The sequence below is a fragment of the Eubalaena glacialis genome, chromosome 5, assembly GCF_028564815.1.
Source record: "Eubalaena glacialis isolate mEubGla1 chromosome 5, mEubGla1.1.hap2.+ XY, whole genome shotgun sequence".
Lineage (NCBI taxonomy): Eukaryota > Metazoa > Chordata > Mammalia > Artiodactyla > Balaenidae > Eubalaena > Eubalaena glacialis.
Genome location: NC_083720.1, coordinates 53,021,511 through 53,043,364, shown reverse-complemented (window position 1 = coordinate 53,043,364; position 21,854 = coordinate 53,021,511).

Here is a 21,854-nt window from a genome sequence, read left to right as displayed (position 1 = left end):
TTCAGCCATAAAAAAGGATGAAATAATGCCAGTTGCAGCAACATAGTTGCAATTAGAGATTATCATACTAAGTGAAGTAAGTCAGAAAAAGAAAGACAAATACCATATGATAATGCTTATATGTGGAATCTAAAATATGACATAAATGAACTTATTTATGAAACAGAAACAGATTCACAGACATAGAGAACAGACTTGTGGTTGTGGGGGAAGGATGGATTGGGAGTTCGGGATTAGTGGAATGTTTGGGAATTAGTTCGGGAAGAATGGAGGCAAAGATCGAGAAGATGCAAGATATGTTTAACAACACCAGTTAGAATGGGCATCATCAGAAAATCTGCAAACAACAAATGCTGGAGAGGGTGTGGAGAAAACAGAACCCTCTTGCACTGTTGGTGGGAATGTAAATTGATACAGCCACTATGCAGAACAGTATGGAGGGTCCTTAAAAAACTAAAAATAGAATTACCATATGACCCAGCAACCCCACTACTGGGCATATACCCAGAGAAAACCATAATTCAAAAATACACATGTGCCCCAATTTTCATTGCAGCACTGTTTACAATAGCCAGAACATGGAAGCAACCTAAATGCCCATCAACAGACGAATGGATAAAGAAGTTGTGGTACATATATACAATGGAATATTACTCAGCCATAAAAAGGAACAAAATTGGGTCATTTGTAAGGACATGGATGGATCTAGAGACTGTCATACAGAGTGAAGTTAAGTCAGAAAGAGAAAAACAAATATCATACATTAACGCATATATGTGGAACCTAGAAAAATGGTACAGATGAACTGGTTTGCAGGGCAGAAATTGAGACACAGATGTAGAGAACAAACGTATGGACACCAAAGGGGGAAAGCAGCGGGGGGGTGGGGCTGGTGGTGGGATGAATTGGGCGATTGGGAATGACATGTACACACTGATGTGCATAAAATTGATGACTGATTAAAAATAAAAAGAAAAAAGAAAAAAATAATAAAAAAAAGAGAAAATGCAGAGTTACAAGAGAACAATTACTTATAATCTTAATACCCAGACATAATCACTGTTCATTTTGGTATATATACTTTCAGTCTTTTTTTTTTCTATGAATATATCTTGTACACTTAAGGATAACAAAAATAAAATTGTAGTATACTTGCAAAAAAAAAAATTGATGACTAATAAGAACCTGCTGTAAAAAAAAATAAAATAAAATTCAAGAATTAAAAAAATAAAAAAAAGAAATGTACACAGTTCCAGGTTTTTTTGAATTTTATTTTATTTTTTTTTTATATAGCAGGTTCTAATTAGTTACCCATTTTATACATATTAGTGTATATATGTCAATCTCAATTGCCCAATTCATCACACCACCCCACCCCCCTGTTACTTTCCCCCCTTGGTGTCCATATGTTTGTTCTCTACATCTGTGTCCCAATTTCTGCCCTGCAAACCGGTTCATCTGTATCACTTTTCTAGGTTCCACATATATGCGTTAATGTATGATATTTGTTTTTCTCTTTCTGACTTAACTTCACTCTGTATGACAGTCTCTAGATCCATCCATGTCCTTACAAATGACCCAATTTTGTTCCTTTTTATGGCTGAGTAATATTCCATTGTATATATGTACCACAACTTCTTTATCCATTCGTCTGTTGATGGGCATTTAGGTTGCTTCCATGTTCTGGCTATTGTAAACAGTGCTGCAATGAAAATTGGGGCACATGTGTATTTTTGAATTATGGTTTTCTCTGGGTATATGCCCAGTAGTGGGGTTGCTGGGTCATATGGTAATTCTATTTTTAGTTTTTTAAGGACCCTCCATACTGTTCTGCATAGTGGCTGTATCAATTTACATTCCCACCAACAGTGCAAGAGAGTTCTGTTTTCTCCACACCCTCTCCAGCATTTGTTGTTTGCAGATTTTCTGATGATGCCCATTCTAACTGGTGTGAGGTGATACCTCATTGTAGTTTTGATTTGCATTTCTCTAATAATTAGTGATGTTGAGCAGCTTTTCATGTGCTTCTTGGCCATCTGTATGTCTTCTTTGGAGAAATGTCTATTTAGGTCTTCTGCCCATTTTTGGATTGGGTTGTTTGTTTTCTTAATACTGAGCTGCATGAGCTGTTTATATATTTTGGAGATTAATCCTTTGTCCATTGATTCATTGGCAAATATTTTCTCCCATTCTGAGGGTTGTCTTTTCGTCTTGTTTATAGTTTCCTTTGCTGTGCAAAAGCTTTTAAGTTTCATTAGGTCTCATTTGTTTATTTTTGTTTTTATTTCCATTACTCTAGGAGGTGGATCAAAAAAGATCTTTCTGTGATTTATTTCATAGAGTGTTCTTCCTACGTTTTCCTCTAAGAGTTTTATAGTGTCCGGTCTTACATTTAGTTCTCAAATACATTTTGAGTTTATTTTTGTGTATGGTGTTAGGGAGTGTTCTAATTTCATTCTTTTACATGTAGCTGTCCAGTTTTCCCAGCACCACTTATGGAAGAGACTATCTTTTCTTCATTGTATATCCTTGCCTCCTTTGTCATAGATTAGTTGACCATAGGTGCATTGGTTTGTCTCTGGGCTTTCTATCCTGTTCCATTGATCTGTATTTTTGTTATTGTGCTAGTACCATATTGTCTTGATTACTGTAGCTTTGTCGTATAGTCGGAAGTCAGGGAGTTTGATTCCTCCAGCTCTGTTTTTTTCCCTCAAGACCGGTTTGGCTATTCAGGGTCTTTTGTGTCTCCATAAAAATTTTAAGATTTTTGTTCTAGTTCTGTAAAAAATGCCATTGGTAATTTGATAGGGATTGCATTGAATCTGTAGATTGCTTTGGGTAGTATAGTCATTTTCACAATATTGATTCTTCCAATCCAAGAACATGGTATATCTCTCCATCTCATTGTTTCATCTTTAATTTCTTTCATCAGTGTCTTATAGTTTTCTGCATACACCTCTTTTGTCTCCTTAGGTAGGTTTATTCCTAGGTATTTTATTCTTTTTGTTGCAGTGGTAAATGGGAGTGTTTCCTTAATTTCTCTTTCAGAATTTTCATCCTTAGTGTATAGGAATGCGAAAGATTTCTGTGCATTAATTTTGTATCCTGCAACTTTACCAAATTCATTGATTAGTTCTAGTAGTTTTCTGGTGGCATCTTTAGGATTCTCTATATATAGTATCGTGTCATCTGCAAACAGTGACAGTTTTACTTCTTCTTTTCCAATTTGTATTCCTTTTATTTCTTTTTCTTCTCTTATTGCTGTGGCTAGGACTTCCAAAACTATGTTGAATAATAGTGGTGAGAGTGGACATCCTTGTCTTGTTCTTGATTTTAGAGGAAATGCTTTCAGTTTTTCACCATTGAGAATGACGTTTGCTGTGGCTTTGTCATATATGACCTTTATTATGTTGAGGTAGGTTCTCTCTGTGCTCATTTTCTGGAGAGTGTTTATCATAAATTGGTGTTGAATTTTGTCAAAAGTTTTTTCTGCATCTATTGAGATGATCACATTGTTCTTATTCTTCAATTTGTTAATATGGTGTATCACATTGGTTGATTCGCATATATTGAAGAATCCGTGCATCCCTGGGATAAATCCAACTTGATCATGGTGTATGACCCTTTTAATGTGTTGTTGGATTCTGTTTGCTAGTATTTTGTTGAGGACTTTTGCATCTATATTCATGAGTAATATTGGTCTGTAATTTTCTTTTTCTGTAGTATCTTTGTCTGGTTTTGGTATCAGGGTGATGGTGGCCTCATAGAATGAGTTTGGGAATGTTCCTTCCTCTGCAATTTTTTGGAAGAGTTTGAGAAGGTTGGGTGTTAGCTCTTCTCTAAATGTTTGATAGAATTCACCTGTGAAGCCATCTGGTCCTGGACTTTTGTTTGTTGGAAGATTTTTAATCACAGTTTCAATTTCATTACTTGTGATTGGTCTGTTCATGTTTTCTATTTCTTCCTGGTTCAGTCTTGGAAGGTTATACCTTTCTAAGAATTTGTCCATTTCTTCCAGGTTGTCCATTTTATTGGCATAGAGTTGCTTGTAGTAGTCTCTTAGGATGCTTTGTATTTCTGTGGTGTCTGTTGAAACTTCTCCTTTTTCATTTCTAATTTTATTGATTTGAGTCCTCTCCCTCTTTTTCTTGATGAGTCTCGCCAATGGTTTATGAATTTTGTTTATCTTCTCAAAGAACCAGCTTTTAGTTTTATTGATCTTTGCTATTGTTTTCTTTGTTTCTATTTCATTTATTTCTGCTCTGATCTTTATGATTTCTTTCCTTCTGCTAATTTTGGGTTTTGTTTGTTGTTTTTTCTCTAGTTCCTTTAGGTGTAAAGTTCGATTGTTTATTTGAGATTTTTCTTGTTTCCTGAGGTAGGATTGTATTGTTACAAACTTCCCTCTTAGAGCTGTTTTTGCTGCATCCAATAGGTTTTGGATCATCATGTTTTCATTGTCATTTGTCTCTAGGTATTTTTTTATTTCCTCTTTCATTTCTTCAGTGATCTCTTAGTTATTTAGTAACATATTGTTTAACCTCCATGTGTTTGTGGTTTTTATGTTTTTTTTCCTGTAATTGATTTCTAATCCCATAGCATTGTGGTCAGAAAAGATGCTTGATATGATTTCAATTTTCTTAAATTTACTGAGGCTACATTTGTGACCAAAGATGTGATCTATCCTGGAGAATGTTCCGTGAACAGTTGAGAAGAAAGTTTAATCTGCTTTTTTTGGATGGAATGTCCTATAAATATCAATAAAATCTATGTGGTCTGCTGTGTCATTTAAAGCTTGTGTTTCCTTAATTTTCTGTTTGGATGGTCTGTCCATTGGTGTAACTGAGGTGTTAAAGTCCCCCACTATAATTGTGTTACTGTCGATTTTCTCTTTTATAGCTGTTAGCAGTTGCTTTATGTATTGAGGTGCTCCTACGTTGGGTGCATATATATTTATAATTGTTATATCTTCTTGGATTCCCTTGATCATTATGTAGTGTCCTTCTTTGTCTCTTGTAACATTCTTTATTTTAAAGTCTATTTTATCTGATATGAGTATAACTACTCCAGCTTTCTTTTGATTTCCATTTGCATGGAATATCTTTTTCCATCCCCTAACTTTCAGTCTGTATGTGTCCCTAGGTCTGAAGTGGGTCTCTTGTAGACAGCATATAGATGGGTCTTGTTTTTGTATCCATTCAGTGATCCTGTGTCTTTTGGTTGGAGCATTTAATACAGTCACATTTAAGGTAATTATCAATATGTATGTTCATATTACCATTTTCTTAATTGTTTTGGGTTTGTTTTTGTAGGTCCTTTCCTTCTCTTGTGTTTCCCAGTTAGAGAAGTTACTTTAGCATTTGTTGTAGAGGTTGGTTTGGTGGTGCTGAATTCTCTTAGCTTTTGCTTGTGTGTAAAGCCTTTGATTTCTTCATCGAATCTGAATGAGATCCTTGCCGGGTAGAGTAATCTTGGTTGTAGGTTCTTCCCTTTCATCACTTTAAATATGTCATGCCACTCCCTTCTGGCTTGTAGAGTTTCTGCTGAGAAATCAGCTGTTAACCTTATGGGAATTCCCGTGTATGTTATTTTTCGTTTTTCTGTTGCTGCTTTCCATAATTATTCTTTGTCTTTAATTTTTGCCAATTTGATTATTATGTGTTTGACGTGTTTGTCCTTGGGTGCATCCTGTATGGGACTCTCTGAGCTTCCTGGACTTGGGTGGCTATTTCCTTTCCCATGTTAGGGAAATTTTCGATTATAATCTCTTCAAATATTTTCTCGGGTCCTTTCTCTCTCTCTTCTCCTTCTGAGACCCCTATAATGCGAATGTTGTTGCGTTTAATGTTGTCCCAGAGGTCTCTTAGGCAGTCTTCATTTCTTTTCATTCTTTTTTCTTTATTCTTTTCTGCAGCAGTGAATTCCACCATTCTGTCTTCCAGGTCACTTATCGGTTCTTTTGCCTCAGTTATTCTGCTATTGATTCCTTCTAGTGTATTTTTCATTTCAGTTATTGTATTGTTCATCTCTGTTTGCTCTTTAATTCTTCAAGGTGTTTGTTAAACATTTCTTGCATCTTCTCGATATTTGCCTCCATTCTTTTTCTGAGGTCCTGGATCATCTTCACGATCATTATTCTGAATTATTTTTCTGGAAGCTTGCCTATCTCCACTTCATTTAGTTGTTTTTCTGGGGTTTTATCTTGTTCCTTCATTTGGTACATAGCCCTCTGCCTGTTCATCTTGTCTATCTTTCTGTGAATGTGGTTTTTGTTCCACAGGCTGCAGGATTGTAGTTCTTGCTTCTGCTGTCTGCCCTCTTGTGGATGAGGCTAGGTAAGAGGCTTGTGGATGTTTCCTGATGGGAGGGACTGGTGGTGGGTAGAGCTGGCTGTTACTCTGGTGGGCAGAGATCAGTAAAACTTTAATCCTCTTGTCTGCTGATTGGTGGGGCTGAGTTCCCTCCCTGTTGGTTGTTTGGCCTGAGGTGACCCAATGCTGGAGCCTACCCTGGGCTCTTTGGTGGGGCTAATGGGAGACTCTGGGAGGGCTCATGCCAAGGAATACTTCCCAGAACTTCTGCTGCCAGTGTCCTTGTCCTCACAGTGAGACACAGCCACCCCCCGCCTCTGCAGGAGACCCTCCAACTGTAGCAGGTAGGTCTGGTTCAGTCTCCTATGGGGTCACTGCTCCTTCCCCTGGGTCCCGATTCACACACTACTTTGTGTGTGCCCTCCAAGAGTAGAGTCTCTGTTTCCCCCAGTCCTGTCGAAGTCCTGCAATCAAATCCTGCTTGCCTTCAAAGTATGATTCTCTAGGAATTCCTTCTCCTGTTGCAGGACCCCCAGGTTGGGAAGCCTGACATGGGGCTCAGAACCTTCACTCTAATGGGTGGACTTCTGTGGTATAAGTGTTCTCCAGTTTGTGAGTCACCCACCCAGCAGTTATAGGATTGGATTTTATTGTGATTGCGTCCTTCCTACCGTCTCATTGTGGCTTCTCCTTTGTCTTTGGATGTGGGGTATCTTTTTGGGTGAGTTCCAGTGTCTTCCTGTCGATGACTGTGCAGCAGTTAGTTGTGATTCCAGTGCTCTCGCAAGAGGGAGTGAGAGCACATCCTTCTACTCTGCTATCTTGAACCAATCACACATGTAATTTTTATTTTGTATAAATTTATATGCTATCTATGCAACTCTTAGTATACAAAAATGTACTTCCTTAAAATGGCTAGTGGAATATTCCAGCCTCAGGTTAGAACTGGTAGAAGTGGTTGGGCTAAGCTCTTCCCTCAAAACCCACAGTTCCAGTTTTGCAAAAGGAAAAGAGTTTGGTTGCACAATAATGTGGATGTGCTAACTACTGAATTCTACACTTAAAAATGGTTAAGATAGTAAATTTTATGTTATGTACATTTTACCAAAAGTAATTAAAATTTTGTTTTAATTAAAAGAGGAAAGAGAAGAAGGAGAAGGGGAAGGGGAAAGAGAAGAGGAAGAAGAAGAAAAAGAAGAAGAAGAAGAAGAAGAAGAAGAAAGAGGAGGAGGAGGAGGAGCGGGAGGAGGAGGAGGAGAAGAAATAAAACTGATGAGACAGAGTGAGAGTGAGAGCGAGCATGCATGTGCGATCGCAAGGCCGGGGGTGGGGGTGGGGTTCCTGTTCAGCTGTGGTCAGTGAGCTGTAGCTGCCCTGTAAACGGTGTAGCCCAGGCCATTCCTTCAGCACATTCTGGGGGAGGAGTTTCTTGAAGAAGAGAGGCATAAATGAAGCGGATATCTCCCCAAACCTAAAATCCCTCAAAGGTTAAGACCCGCTCTAGACCAGAAATGCCCTGCTTAAAATAGAGGGATAAATGCAATGCTCTTTTTTGGTTGTTTTTCTTTTCAATTGTAGTTTTGAATGGGTAATACATGCATGCTATACAAAATCCAAAAAGTACAGAAGGTACATGATGTACACGTAAATTTTCCTTCTCCCCTGGCCCAGCCACCAGTTTCTCTTCTTGGAAGCAACAACCATTGATTTTCTTTACGTCCTTCCAGAGGAAGATAGATTTACGCCCCGCCACCAAGGTCCCCCCTTTTTTTTAACCCAAATGGTAGCATTCTAAGCCCATTATTCTATCTCTTGCTTTATCACTAAAAATATATCTTGGCGATCATTATATCCTGTATATGCAGATATGCCTCCTTCTTCTCCTTGCCCCTCCCTCCTCCTTTTCTTCTCCTCTTTCTCTTGTAAAGAAATATGTTTAACTAATTGACATGGAAGGGACCACAGAGAGCCTGTGGTCTGATCCCCACACTTAGAAAGACAAGCTTTTGAAAGTCACCCCCATTTCCTCCTCCCAGTGTTTATTTTTTTAAATTTTAAACAAAAATAAGGAAACTAGTACAATGGAGCCCCATACACCCATCACTCAGATGCAATAATTATTAAAATTCTGTGGCATTTACTTTATCCTTTTAAAAGTTCTCTTTGTCTTTTGTTCTCGGTTGATGTAGGCCAAAGCAAAGCTGGCATCGGGTCATTTCACCCCTATGTTCTTCACTGTGCAGCTCTAAAACATGTCAACACTGTTTCACAAAGTTATGACTGCGCTGAACAAAATTAACAATAATTCTCTGATACGGCCTTATATGCAGTCCATAAGCAAATTACCCCAATTGTTGTAAAACTGTCCCCTTTATAGTTGGTTTGTTCAAAATGATTCATACATTTGGTTCTTATGTCTCTTCACTCTTTTAATCTTCCCCCCCCCCCCCGTTCTCTTTTAACCTTAAATACTGCCACCACCATCTTTAGGTCCCACCACTAACTTGTAGAAATTGGGCCAGTTGCCCTAAAAAATGACCCACATTCTGGATTTGTTTCTTTGCCTTCTTGTAGTGTCATTTAAGTCATCTTACTTGTTCTAATCCTCCATAAGTCCTGTAAATGGAAACGAGCTCTAGGGGCACAACTGGCATTTGTGGCAGGAACCCCTTCTGGTGATACCGCATGCTACATATCACATCACATTGGGAAACACACAATGTCCTCCTTTCAGTGATGCTAAGATTAATCATTGGTTCAGGAAGTGACAGGCTGATCCCTCTGTGGTCAACTTTCCCACCAATCTTTCATCTAACGAGTTCATGCATTGATGACCATTGTCTGAATCAATGATTTCCCTAGGAGTTACAAAATGATGATTTTCTAAGTCTCTCATGCCTTCCACATTCATCAGGCAGAATTCTGCCTGTATTTAAAGAGCTGGAGAACCCACCTTACCCACAAGTCTTGCTCTGAATTACATAAGGCTATTTAAACTCAAAATCACTCCTAAAATACTTTGTTTCTCTACCATTGAGGAAATTCCAGAGACTGTGACTTCGACTCAGAGAGCAAGAATGAAAAGGGAATTGTCAAAATTGTTTCCCCAGCGGTGGCATCGTTGGGATAAGTACATGGCTGTTCAAGGTGCCTGATTTTGGGGGCATATAACTTCTAAAAGTTCTCTTTAGAACAGAAATCAGTCGCATTACTTAACTACCACACTCATGCATGCACACACACACACACACACACAAATATTGCAAACAGATCAGGAATTAAATCCTAATGCAAAATTTATTTTATGCAGTGTTATTTTTTTCAAAAACCTATGTTTCTGGGACTTTCCTGGTGGTCCAGTGGTTAAGAATCCACCTTCCAATGCAGGGGAGGCGGGTTCGATCCCTGGTCGGGGAACTAAGATCCAACCTGCCGTGGGGCAACTAAGCCAGCGTGCCACAACTACTGAACCTGCATGCTCTGGAGCCCATGCCGCACCTAGAGAGAAGCCCACGCACTGCAACAAAATATCCCACATGCCACAAGGAAGATCCCGCGTGCCGCAACTAAGACATGATGCAGCCCAATAAATAAATAAATAAATATTTTTTAAAAAATTGAAACAAACAAACAAAAAAACCTATGTTTCTGCCCCTGGAGCACCCACCACCCCACCATGAGAGAGGTCGGGTTGCGGTAGAGACATGAAATCCTGCTAAGAGTTCTGGGAAGATCATGATCAGGAACAAGACACCCCCTGAAGCAGTCTGCTGTCTTCAAAAAGGAATCTAAAAACAAGGCTTTGAGGAAATCCATATTCTAACAACTCTCTTGCTCATAACCTTGCCTGGGCTTTATCAGAGCAAGGCCTCTGGTCTTCCTTTCCTACCAGCTAGTACACTGGTGAGAGTAATTGCCCAACGATCACCTTTGGCGGAAAGGAGACAGGTTTCAGAACACCCCTGCTGTGATTGCCCTCACTTCCATTTCTCTACTTGACACTTCTTTGCTCATCTCTGAGCTGCTTGCTTGGGATTAGCCCAACTGAAGGGGAGGTGTCATTTCATTTTTACTCAGGCTAAAAAAAAATCAATCTCAGAAACAAATCAATTCTAAATCCAATAAAATCAGAGATTGTGAGAGTTGGAAAGAGATGTGTGAGGACATTGAGGCCATCAGACTCAGAATTTTTGAGCTAAAAGACATGTTAGAGAGCTTATAATCGATGCTCTATTTGCAGATGTGGAGATTGAGGCTCAGAGGGATGGCGTGATTCACGCAGGATCCCATGACAAAGTTAAGACTGGAAACCAGGTCTTCCCACTATATCATGAACTCCCCCTCCCCACATTTTCCGCATTAGGAGAAAGAGGTCTGGAGGGGGTCATGTCACTTGTCCAAGGTCAAAGAGTTAAGCACTAATTGCCTACTATGTGCCAGGTACGTGCCAAGCATGTAATTACACCACACTGCTTCTGGAATGAGTGAATGTGTTTTTAGTACTATTCTTCGGATGCCATGCAGCTGTTTCCCACAGAGAAGCTCATTTGCTGTCGTAAATATTCAGCATTTTGTCATTGTGGCTAATTTATCTCCCAGTGGGTAAAATTCATTCACTGTGCTTTTTAAGGAAAATTTTGGTTCTGTCAAAATATTCTCCAGATGAAACAACAATCCCAGATTCTCTGCAGTACGCCATTCTCTTCCTGTGTGAAGTGAGGAGTGTGAAAATAGGAGTCTAGAGGCCCACTTGTAGCCCTGGCCCTTCATCTTGAGCTGAGTGACCTTGGCCAAGCCCCTTGGTCTCCCCTGGCCTCAGATGCCTCCTGTGTAGAACATGGGGGTTGGGTTAATTTAGTGGTTTCCAACTGTGCTCACACCAAAAGCCTCTGCTTAGAAAGATCCCTTCAAACACCAATGCCCTTGATGAATTAATAAGGTGTTTCCCCTCTTTGTAGAAATTAATCACAGATCCATTACTGTAATCACTTTTGATCAGCATAATACCGTATGCCATAAGAAGGAGAGAGGCCTCCAGACCCCAATAGTGAATGTAAATGTTTACCTGCATGGTTTGGTCATTGGTAAATGGATGATTTCTCTCAGGCTATCAGAATGTTGAGTGCAGTTCGTAGATCTTCCCTCCTACCTTGATGGAACTCCATCTCTAACCCATCGCAAGAAGTCTTGGGATCCACCGAGTTAAAACTTTCTTTAGTCCTCTGGTTCTAAAATTATTACAGGGGTGAATCCTGTGATCTTCCTCAGGGGTTAATATTTGAGTTTTCATCTACTGGTCAAGCTCAAAGCTTGTTTTTAAGAAGATGGCTTGCAACCTTAATACTTCAAACCAGGAAACTGGTTTAGGTTCCTTTAGGCTAAAGGCAGATGCTGAAATAAGGGTTTAAAGACATGACATTTATTTGGAAGGTGATGTGAGAAGAGAGAAATGGGACAGGGAAAAGAAGGATGCCAGTTAAGTGGTGTCAGTGAGTGGACTGCTGCTATGTACATCTGGGGCTCAGTCCCATGGCGGGGTAAGAAAGCTGGGGTGTTTCTCCAGCAACTGCCATCCCTTTCTACTGGGGGCTGCTCCTTGGGGTCAGCTCCCTGACAATTCTGACTTGGCCCATGACTCAGAATGCATCTGTTTGCTGGGAACTATCCGTAGGTGACCTCTAGGGTGGGTGGAGGACCATCAACAGCTTTTCCAGGGAGACTAAGCAGAAAGCATCCCACTGTTAAAAGTCACAACAATATCCATCCATTCTTTCGTCCATTCTTTTCAATTGATTGAAAAGTATTGATTGATGTTAGATGCTGTTCTAGGCACTTGGATATATCAGTGAGCAAAAGGGACGTGGATCCCTCCTTGTGTGGAGTGTATATTCCAACAGGAGAAGAAGCAAACACATACTGTACGTGATAAATAAGTGAATTATATGCAGAGTGTTACAGAATAATATTCACATGTAAACATGTGAAGTATAGAGTGCCAGTGGAGGGTGGAAGGGATTGGGAGTGCTGGATTCTGTGAGGAGAGGTTGCAGTTTTAACTGTGGGAACGAGGAGACCCTCTCTGAGACAAGGTTTGAAGGAGGTCATGGGAGGAGCCATGGGGAAATCTGGAGGGAGGGAATTTGAGGTGTAGAGAGCAGACCCATTAAGGTGGAAGCATGAGCAGGCCCGGTGTGCTCCCCGAGTAGTGAGGAGGCTGTTGTGCCTGGAGCAGACAGAAGATGAGAGAAAATAAGAAGACACAAGGTCGGAGGCGGGGAGAGGCCAGATCATGGAGGGTGTCCTGTGGTTTTTATTTCAAGGGCAACAGGAGACATCGGAGGCTCCTGAGAGAAAGAGGGACACGCTTTGCCTTGTGTCCCAAGAGGATCTCTCGCTCTGACCAGTGCGGGGAGAATAGACTGAAGTGGGGTGTATCAGTTATCCATTCTGCGTAAGTAATGACCACACACTTAGCAGCTTAAAACAACACAGATTTGTTGACTCTGTTTCCTGGGTCAGCAGTAGTCCAGTTTTGGGTCAGCTGGGTCCTCTGCTAAGGGTCTCGCCAGGCTGAAATCAAGGTGTCAGCTGGGGCTATGATCTCAGTATCTTGAGCTCAGTGTCCTCTCCCAGGCTCACTGGTTGTTGGCAGAATTTACATCCTTGTGGTTGCAGGACTGAAATCCCATTTTCTTGCCAGCTGTTGGCTGGGGGTGGCTCTTAGAGGCCATTCTCAAGTCCTTGCCGTGTGGTCCCCTCTGCAGACAGTTAACAACATAGCTGTTTGCTTCTTCAAGGCCAGAGGGGAATCTCTCTTACACTTCAAATCTCTTCCTTCAGGAAGGACCCAGCCCCCAAAGGGCTCACCTGTCTAGGTAAGGACCAACCCAGATAGCCCTCAAAGTCAACTGATCAGTAACCTAATCACAGCCTGACATCCATCACATCTACAAGTCCCACCCGTGCTCAGGGGAGGGGAGTATGCAGGCCCAGCGTAGAATTCTGCCTACCACAGGGGACGAGGATAGAAGCCGAGGGTGTTGTTAGGAGGCAGTTGCCATAATCCAGGCAAGAGCAGATGGCGGCTTAGACACTGGTGATGTAACAGTGGAGGGGATGAGGCGGTTCAGAGTCAGGAGGTTTTGGATGGGTGAGTCCGTTGGTTTCTTGTCCAACTGACTGTTAGGTGTGAGAGAAAGAGAGGAGGCAAGGACGGTGCCAAGGATTTTATCCTGAGATGAAGGTGGGAGGGAGTTGCCATCTGCTGGTAATAAAATCACAGCCCAAGGTAGCCATGCCACTTTATGCCGAATGAACGGTGTGAACCAATAAGACAAAGGAGAAAGTAGTCTCCCCAGACTGGTAAGGTCAGGGAAGCCTTGGGGGTGGGGACAAATTTAAAATAGGTCTGGAAACAACTGCAGTGCTTAGATGGGTGAAGAGAAGGGAGGAGGGGTTGCACAAGGACTTAAGGTGAGCAGAGGGGTGGAGGGGGCAGGAGGGCACTAATGGTATTTTGAGGGTCATGAATAGATTAGGGGGGCTAAACTGGAGGGTCCTGTGGGTGAGCAATATGGGAAGGGAGGCAGGGTAAACCTTGGAGGAAATTCAGCCTCAAACTAAGGCCATGATTCTGTAGGACAAAGAGACTTTATTCTAGAGAACTATTCACAAGAGATGATAAAACAACATCCAACAAGTGTTTACTGGCCAACTACTGTATTAGTTTCCTGGGGCGGCCATAACAAAGTACCATAGACTGGCTGGCTCAAACAGCAGAAATTTACTTCCTTGAAGTTCTGGAGGCTGGAAGTCCAAGATCAAGATTATTGCAGGGTTTGTTTCTTCCGAGGCCTCTCTCCTTGGCTTGTAGATGGCTGTCTTCTCCCTGCGTCCTCACATGGTCCTGCCTCTGTGTGGGTTTATGTCTTAATCTCCTCTTCTTATTAGGATGCCAGTCATATTGGGTCAGGGCCCACACATATGACCTCATTTTATTTTAATCATCTCTCTAAAGACCCCGTCTCCATACACAGTCACTTCCTAAGGTGCTGGGGGTTAGGACTTCAACCTATGAATTTTGAGGGGATGCAATTGAGCCCATCATACCTACTAGTCCGTGTAATCATGTTAGGCATCTAGAGACTAGAGAAGCAACCACCGTCCTTGTCTTCCCATCCCTTTACTGGAAACACAGCCAGGAGGCCAGGGCCTTGGGAGCTGGCTGTCCTGTGTTCTCTGACACTCGCTCATTGCAATCACTCTCATCATCACTGAAAACTACTGTGTTTCACAAGAGCTGGTGCAAACGTTAATGGGGATCCCCAACGGGCTGAGGAGTCACATGTTCAGTTAGTGAAGAACAGGAGTCACCCTTCTGGAGTCTCAGTCTGCTGCCTAACTTGTTCTCCAAAGCCGCAGACCGAATGTTCAAAAGGCAGGGACTGGCAGAAATTAAGTCCTGCTCTCTTCGTTACAGAAACCAAATAATGGTTTTGTGCTTGGGTATTTTATGTCTGTAATGTGAGTCCACATCAAGTGGCAGCACAAATAAAAATAAAAATAGCCATTTTAGAAAGCAGATTTTGCTTATTCTGCAAGATAAATCACCAGAGCTGCCATTTTCCTAGTAATTTCAAAACCAGACATTGGTTATATTTTTTTCTAAACACAATTGTCTTCATTTGAACTTCTCAGAGGGAGTGTGCCCCTTGGGGTTTTCACTCAACTTTGCAAGGGCAGCGAGCTGCATGCCCCCTACACGTTTACCCTGTATTCCAGCACCACATTTATGAGGCTTAAGTGACTCCAATGTATTCCAGGGCGCATGTACTTAGCAGCAAAGTTCAGAGGCTGGCAACTCACATTTGCCCAAATTGATTCCACACCTGCTTTAAGTAAACCTGCTCCTTCTGATACAAACATGCTTGCTTTTTTTTTTTCCTCCCCTCGCAAGTCAGTGTATGCTATTAGAGGTTGAAAGTAAGGAGGTTATTTTAGAAAAGAAGAAAAACAAGTTAAAAGTCAGTCTGAGGTTCAGAATATTGCTGTGTATTACTGTTCCCTCTTCGAAGAAACTAAGTAACTTTGCTAAGTAATAAGACATTTCAACCCTAGCTCATTTGCTCACATGGCACAATCCTTTAGTGTGATAATTTTGTTATGGGAAAATTCTCAACCAACAGAAACATCAAGAAACCTTATCCATTCAGAACAATGCAGAAACAGAAAGCAAATACTATTAAAAAGAAAGCGAGAGAGAGAAGAAAGAAAGAAAGACAGACAGACAGACAGAAAGAAAGAAAGAAAGGAAAGAAAGAAAGGAAGGAAGGAAGAAAGAAAGGAAAGAAAGAAAGAAAGGAAAGAAAGGAAGGAAGGAAGAAAGAAAGAAAGAAAGAAAGAAAGGAAAGGAAGAAAGAAAGGAAGGAAGGAAGAAAGAGAAAGAAAGAAAGAAAGGAAAGAAAGGAAGGAAGGAAGGAAGGAAGGAAGAAAAGAAAGAAAGAAAGAAAGAAAGAAAGAAAGAAAGAAAGAAAGAAAGAAAGAAAGAAAGAAAGAAAGAAAGAAAGAAAGAAAGAAAGAAAGAAAGAAAGAAAGAAAGAAAGAAAGAAAGAAAGAAAGAAAGAAAGAAAGAAAGAAAGAAAGAAAGAAAGAAAGAAAGAAAGAAAGAAAGAAAGAAAGAAAGAAAGAAAGAAAGAAAGAAAGAAAGAAAGAAAGAAAAAAACACCTCAGGGCAGCCAAAATGTCACAAGGCCCTGCCATTATCCTTACCAGAGCCTCTAAATCCACATTAAAGGCATTTACTTTCATTTGATGCCAGATTCCTGAATTTTGGCTAATGCTTTCCAATCTCACTACAGACTACAAGCAGCAAATTCAAGATGAAGCCAGAGCCTGCTCCTTATAGCTGTGAGGCAGGGCAGAGATAAGAAAAACAGAAAAGCCAGAAATCTCACAAGCACAGCAGGTAAATGTCTGACCCACCCCAATAGCCCCTTAGGGACAACTCTATAATAATAATAAGCCCAAGTCATAAAGGGAGGCTGACTTATGTTCAACATGCTTTATTTAAGGTGGAAATGACATGTGGAATACATTTTAGAAAAAATGATTAAAATACGAATTTGAGATGCCTTGTCAAGATTCTCTTGGTTGCATGTGACAAAACCCGATCTAAACTGGCGCAGAAAGGGAATTTACTAACATTATTTATTAATCCAGATATTTCCTTGCTTCAGACACAAGTGAACTCAGGAGGTGTGAACAACATCATTAGGACCTGGTTTCCATCTCCTGTTGTTTCCTTCTACGATGATGTTAGTCTCAGATCAGCCCTCATGGTGGCAAGGTAGCTGCCAATAGCTCCAAATGTGGTGAAAGAGAGACCCTTCTCTAGTTTGACCACACAAGCCAACAGGCAAGATTAACTCTACTAGCTTGATTAAGCTGACTAGCTTGGTTTGGGCCCCATGCTCATCTCAGATCCAATCTCTGTGGCCAGGAGTTTGCCCAATGTTCCGATTGGCCAAACTTGGACCAGACGCCTGTTCCTGGTGCATGGGGTGAAGTCAGCTCCACCCAAAGCAGGGAGACAGAGTGGGAGGAAGATGAACAAAACTTAGAGTTGGGAGTAAATGTCCCCATGAGAGAGGGAGTAAGATGTTGGGCAGAGAGAGCAGCTAATGTCAACCAGGAGAGAAAACCTGTAACTACTGAAGATATCCAGCATGACCCTTTCTTGAGGGCGCTGGATATAATTACATATTACATTCACAAATGATTGTGACTTAATGACCTTCACAGTTTAAGAAATGATTGTGACAATAGAAAATAATTGTGACACTAGAGTTTTCAATTACATGACTGAATTCTCTTTTTGCACTCTTTGGAGCTTGGTTTTCTGTCACTTGCAACCAAAAAGGTCTGGACAAAGCATCCCATTTTTTTTGGCATTTATTTTAATCACATAAGGTGACACACAGAACCGCAGGCAGAGACTGCGGCGCACCGTTGCTTGACTCTTATGAGAAGCAGTGACTCCTCATTTCTCCCCATCGTGTTCAGATAATCGGAGTTTGGGAAACACCACTTAGCAGAAGTGAGGAGTGAAAGGCACCCTGCTGCTCCCAGTCAGCTGGGGGATCCTCGGGGAGGGCGACCTACTGCCACTGGCTGGCTGTCCTGCTCCAGGGAAGACGGCGGAGTTAATGTCCCTCTTCAGGCCACATTCAGTGGAGCCGCAGGCCCCCCAGTGCTCCTGCTACCTTCCCACGCACAGGGGTTGCCAGTGAACTGTGTATTTTGTTACCAACAGGTTAGAATAAACTGCAGGAGGTCTCCCACACTCAGCAGGTGCTAGTGAAGTCTGGGAGAGTGAAGTCACTTGTCCGTGGAGGCTGGCCCTGGGCTAAGAAGCCAGGGTGTTTCATCTGCTGATGCCTCAGAACCCAGAGCTGCCAGCAGGCAGGGGGTTCTTTCACCAGCTGAGCACACAGGCTTCTGAACCTCGGGGCCGGACCCGAAAACACCCTCTCAGATCCGTCCTCCAGGTCAGTACTTTTCAAACTACCTGGGGTGAAGCCCAGTTGTTTGCTTCTAACCACCAATCTACTGAAGACCTATAAAATACAATAAAATTAATTTTATTAGAAAATTTTAAAAAGCAAAAAAGTACAAAAGGAAAGCCCAATTTTTTAAAAAATTGAAGTATAGTTGATTTACAATATTGTGTTAGTTTCAGGTATGCAGCAAAGTGATTCGGTTATACAGATATACATGGATGTATCTATATTCTTTTTTTGGATTGTTTTCCATTATAGGTTATGACAAGATATTGAATATAATTCCCTGTGCTATACAGTAAATCCTTGTTAAGGAAAGCCCCATTTTTAAAAATCAGATTCAAAAGATAAAAACTACTCTGTCAAACTGCTATTGATGTTTCTCACTACTTATTCTTTGTTTCTGTACCTTCCTCACGCGGACAGGTAACAGTCTTGCACTGCTCCGGGGAGAGAACTCTGGCTTTGTTGGAAAGTTTTCAGACCACTGCCTGCTTCCAGTACTCCATGTGTGTAAATTAAGTAAAGCTTGTCAGCTTGACATTTAAGGGTGCCCACCACGTGGTCTTAAACACCATTCCCTTCATTTGTTCCCTCAGTCTTTCTTTCAATTACTCATTCGATCCATCCAAATACTGACGAGTGCCTGCTATATGTCAAGCCCGGGCCGGTGGTGCACAGGACGGGCAAAGCCCCTGGGTCAGTGGTCTCCCCACACACCGCCGCATCCCAGCCAAGCCATCCCTCAAATGCTTAGCTTTGCTGCCTCTGCACCTGTGTCTCTCACCGCGTGCCTGAGTCCCAGGCATTTTTTCATTGCTCTGTTTAAATGTTAACTACTCCATCAATGATAATAGCTATCATTAATCTGACCTCTGCCAGGTCCAGGTATTTGCTAGGTATCTCACATACAGTATTCCTAATTTCCCCAACAACGCTGAGGGGTACGTTTTATCATCCCTCCTGAAACCCATGCTCCTCCCACCGGACCACGTGCTTCTCTGGAAAGTTTCCTGATTCCACAATCTTTGCATCTCTTTGTAAAAATTTTACTGAAGGACAACATACATTTAGAGAAGTACGTGAACTTGTGCAGCTCAAGGAAGTACTCAAAAACTCAATACACCTGTGTACCCTGCACCCGGATCAAACAATAGCCTATCAGCACCTTGAAGACCCCCTGTATCCCTTGCCAGTCGCTATAGCAACACCTCTTCCTAAGAGTAGTCACTATCCTGACTTCCAACTCTATGGCTTCATTTACCATTTGTATTCTTTCTCTAAATGGAATCTAAAAGTTCTCTTGCAACTTGCTTTTGTTCATTCTGTATTGTTTGTGAGATTCATTGTATTTTTGTCCATTTTCATCGCCATATTGTATTCTATTGTGTGAATATATCACAGTTTATTTAGTCATTGTACTGTTGATGGGCATTTGGGGAGTTTCCAGAGCTGCTGGGAACATTCTAGTCTATGTCTTTTGGTGGATTTATGGATGCATTTCTGCTGCATAAATAACTAGTAGAACTGCAGGGACACAGGGTTTGCATGTGCCCAGTATCAGTAGACGTGCCAAACCTCCTTAAAGGTCCTTCTAATATTCCACATTATTTTAATCTTATCTGTGAATTTACATCATTTCCCTTACTAGATTATAAGTGGTTTTTCAATTGAATAAATACTGTTTGTGCCCTGGCTCATTTTTAAATGATGGGTCTAACATACAATATAAGATAGGAAACTGAAGTGAGAAAGCAGAAAGGAAAATAAGGTCAGGGGAAAAAAAGAATGAAGGTAATGTAATGGCCCAAATTCATTCCACAAGGTACTTTTTAAAAATCTGGACCACAAATGTGGTTGAGCTTCCTATCAGCCAATACAAAGAAGGAAACAAGTTACGCAAATCAATGTTCACGGGATAAATGTACCAACTGTTAGCAGTGTGGCTATTTCTGGTGCTGAGATTAAAATAAAGTCAACCAGAGTCTTCCTAAAGAGGATATTGAAAATAAAGGATCCAACAACTTCATTTTGGCAATAAGGACAGGAAATTTTGTCAGTTTCTCCCCTCCTCTTGTAATTTCCCTCAACAGGTAACTCTGAGGGAACTAATGCAAACAGATACACATTTCTCAAAAGGTGTTAAGTCCAAGAAAAAAATAAACTAGACTCAAACTGTGGTACCTGGAGGTACCTGGAGGGGTCTCTGGAATCTATTTAGGGGGGTTGCATGATCAAAAGTATTTTTATAATACTGTACTATCAAAGGCTTTTTGCCTTTTACTCTCTTCTTATGAGTGTGTACAGTAGTTTTCCAGAGGCCACATGACATGTGATACAGCAACAGATCAAATGCAGAAGTAGCTATGAGAATCTAGCATCTTCTATTAAGCCAGACATTAAAGAAATTTGCAAATTATGTTTTCATCTTGGTAAATAAATTTTTCACACAAAAATATGTCATAGTAACCTATGGGTTTATTATTGATATTCTTAAATGAAAAATTTGTTTTAATTTCTAATACAGTAAGCATCTATAGATATAACCCACCTAAGAAGAAACACTTTGGAGTTCTCAAAAATTTTTGAGTGTTAAAGGGTCCTGAGACTATTTGGAGAATGTTCCCAAAAGGATGTTGTTGGCCACTAGGCCCAGAAGATAATCGGTAAAAAAATGTTCTGTGGGGGCTTCCCTGGTGGCGCAGTGGTTGAGCGTCTGCCTGCCAATGCAGGGGACACGGGTTCGAGCCCTGGTCTGGGAAGATCCCACATGCCGCGGAGCAACTAGGCCCGTGAGCCACAATTACTGAGCCTGCGTGTCTGGAGCCTGTGCTCCGCAACAAGAGAGGCCGCGATAGTGAGAGGCCCGCGCACCGTGATGAAGAGTGGCCCCCGCTTGCCACAACTAGAGAAAGCCCTCGCACAGAAACGAAGACCCAACACAGCCATAAATAAATAAATAAATGGATCATCACGTTTAAAAAAAAAAAAGTTCTGTGATCAAATACACTTGGGAAATGTTATGTCTCTCTTGGAAATTGTCAAATTACACGCAAATAAACCTAATTAACTTGAACTCTATGTTTCCTAACTGTACTTGACTAAGATCCCCTCTTTCGAGTGCTTTCCTCATCATCCTGGAGGCACACCTGGGAGGAGTGTGGCTGAACCACCAGGCCCTCTGTCAGTCCTCACAAGTAGCATCTCTTACAACCTGGCTTTTGTCAAGCGTGGGCAGCACAGACTGACACTACAGCTCTGATAACATCAAGAGCAATCCTTCTATAAGCATCAAGGCAGCTGAGCGGGACAGAAAGCCTCTTTATCTCTGCAAAGAGGTAGACCAAGGGTAGGGTCAAGGCCAGGACATAGGTCTCACTCAGGAGACTAAACTGAGTCTGTTCGAGCCGACAAACAGGCCATCGAGGCCCCAAAGTTCTTGTCTATGACACGCAGACACAGTCATTTCAGCCTGGATATCTTCCAAAGCAGATGTATAGGCACTGGCCTCACTCACAGAGGAATCTCAATTAAGCACACACAAGAGGCTTGACTCTTAAGTCACACAACCTTCTGGTGCCCCCTCCATGGAAAAGAGTGGTCAAATGTACCCCAAATGAGGCAGTTCTTTTATCGGGCTGTTAACTGTAAGTCAATTAAATGTTAGGGAATGCCTACCAAAAACGATGACTTTGGTTTTGGAACTATCAATCTTTTTTTTTGACAGTAATTAACATAATTATGCCAGTTGTCTGTTAAGCCATCTCCCAGTTCACAATAATAAAATTATGTCATCAGGCAGCTCATCTAAAAGACAGCATACAGTAATATGCAAGGCACTCTGGGAAATCTAAAAATGAAAAAGATGTGTCTTTCAAAAGCACATAATCTAGTAAGGGGCCAGACAGAGCACTAGAGAAAGAAATTCATATTCTCATGTTCATCTTTGCAGCACCTGGTGAGGTATCTGGTAGAGAATCACATT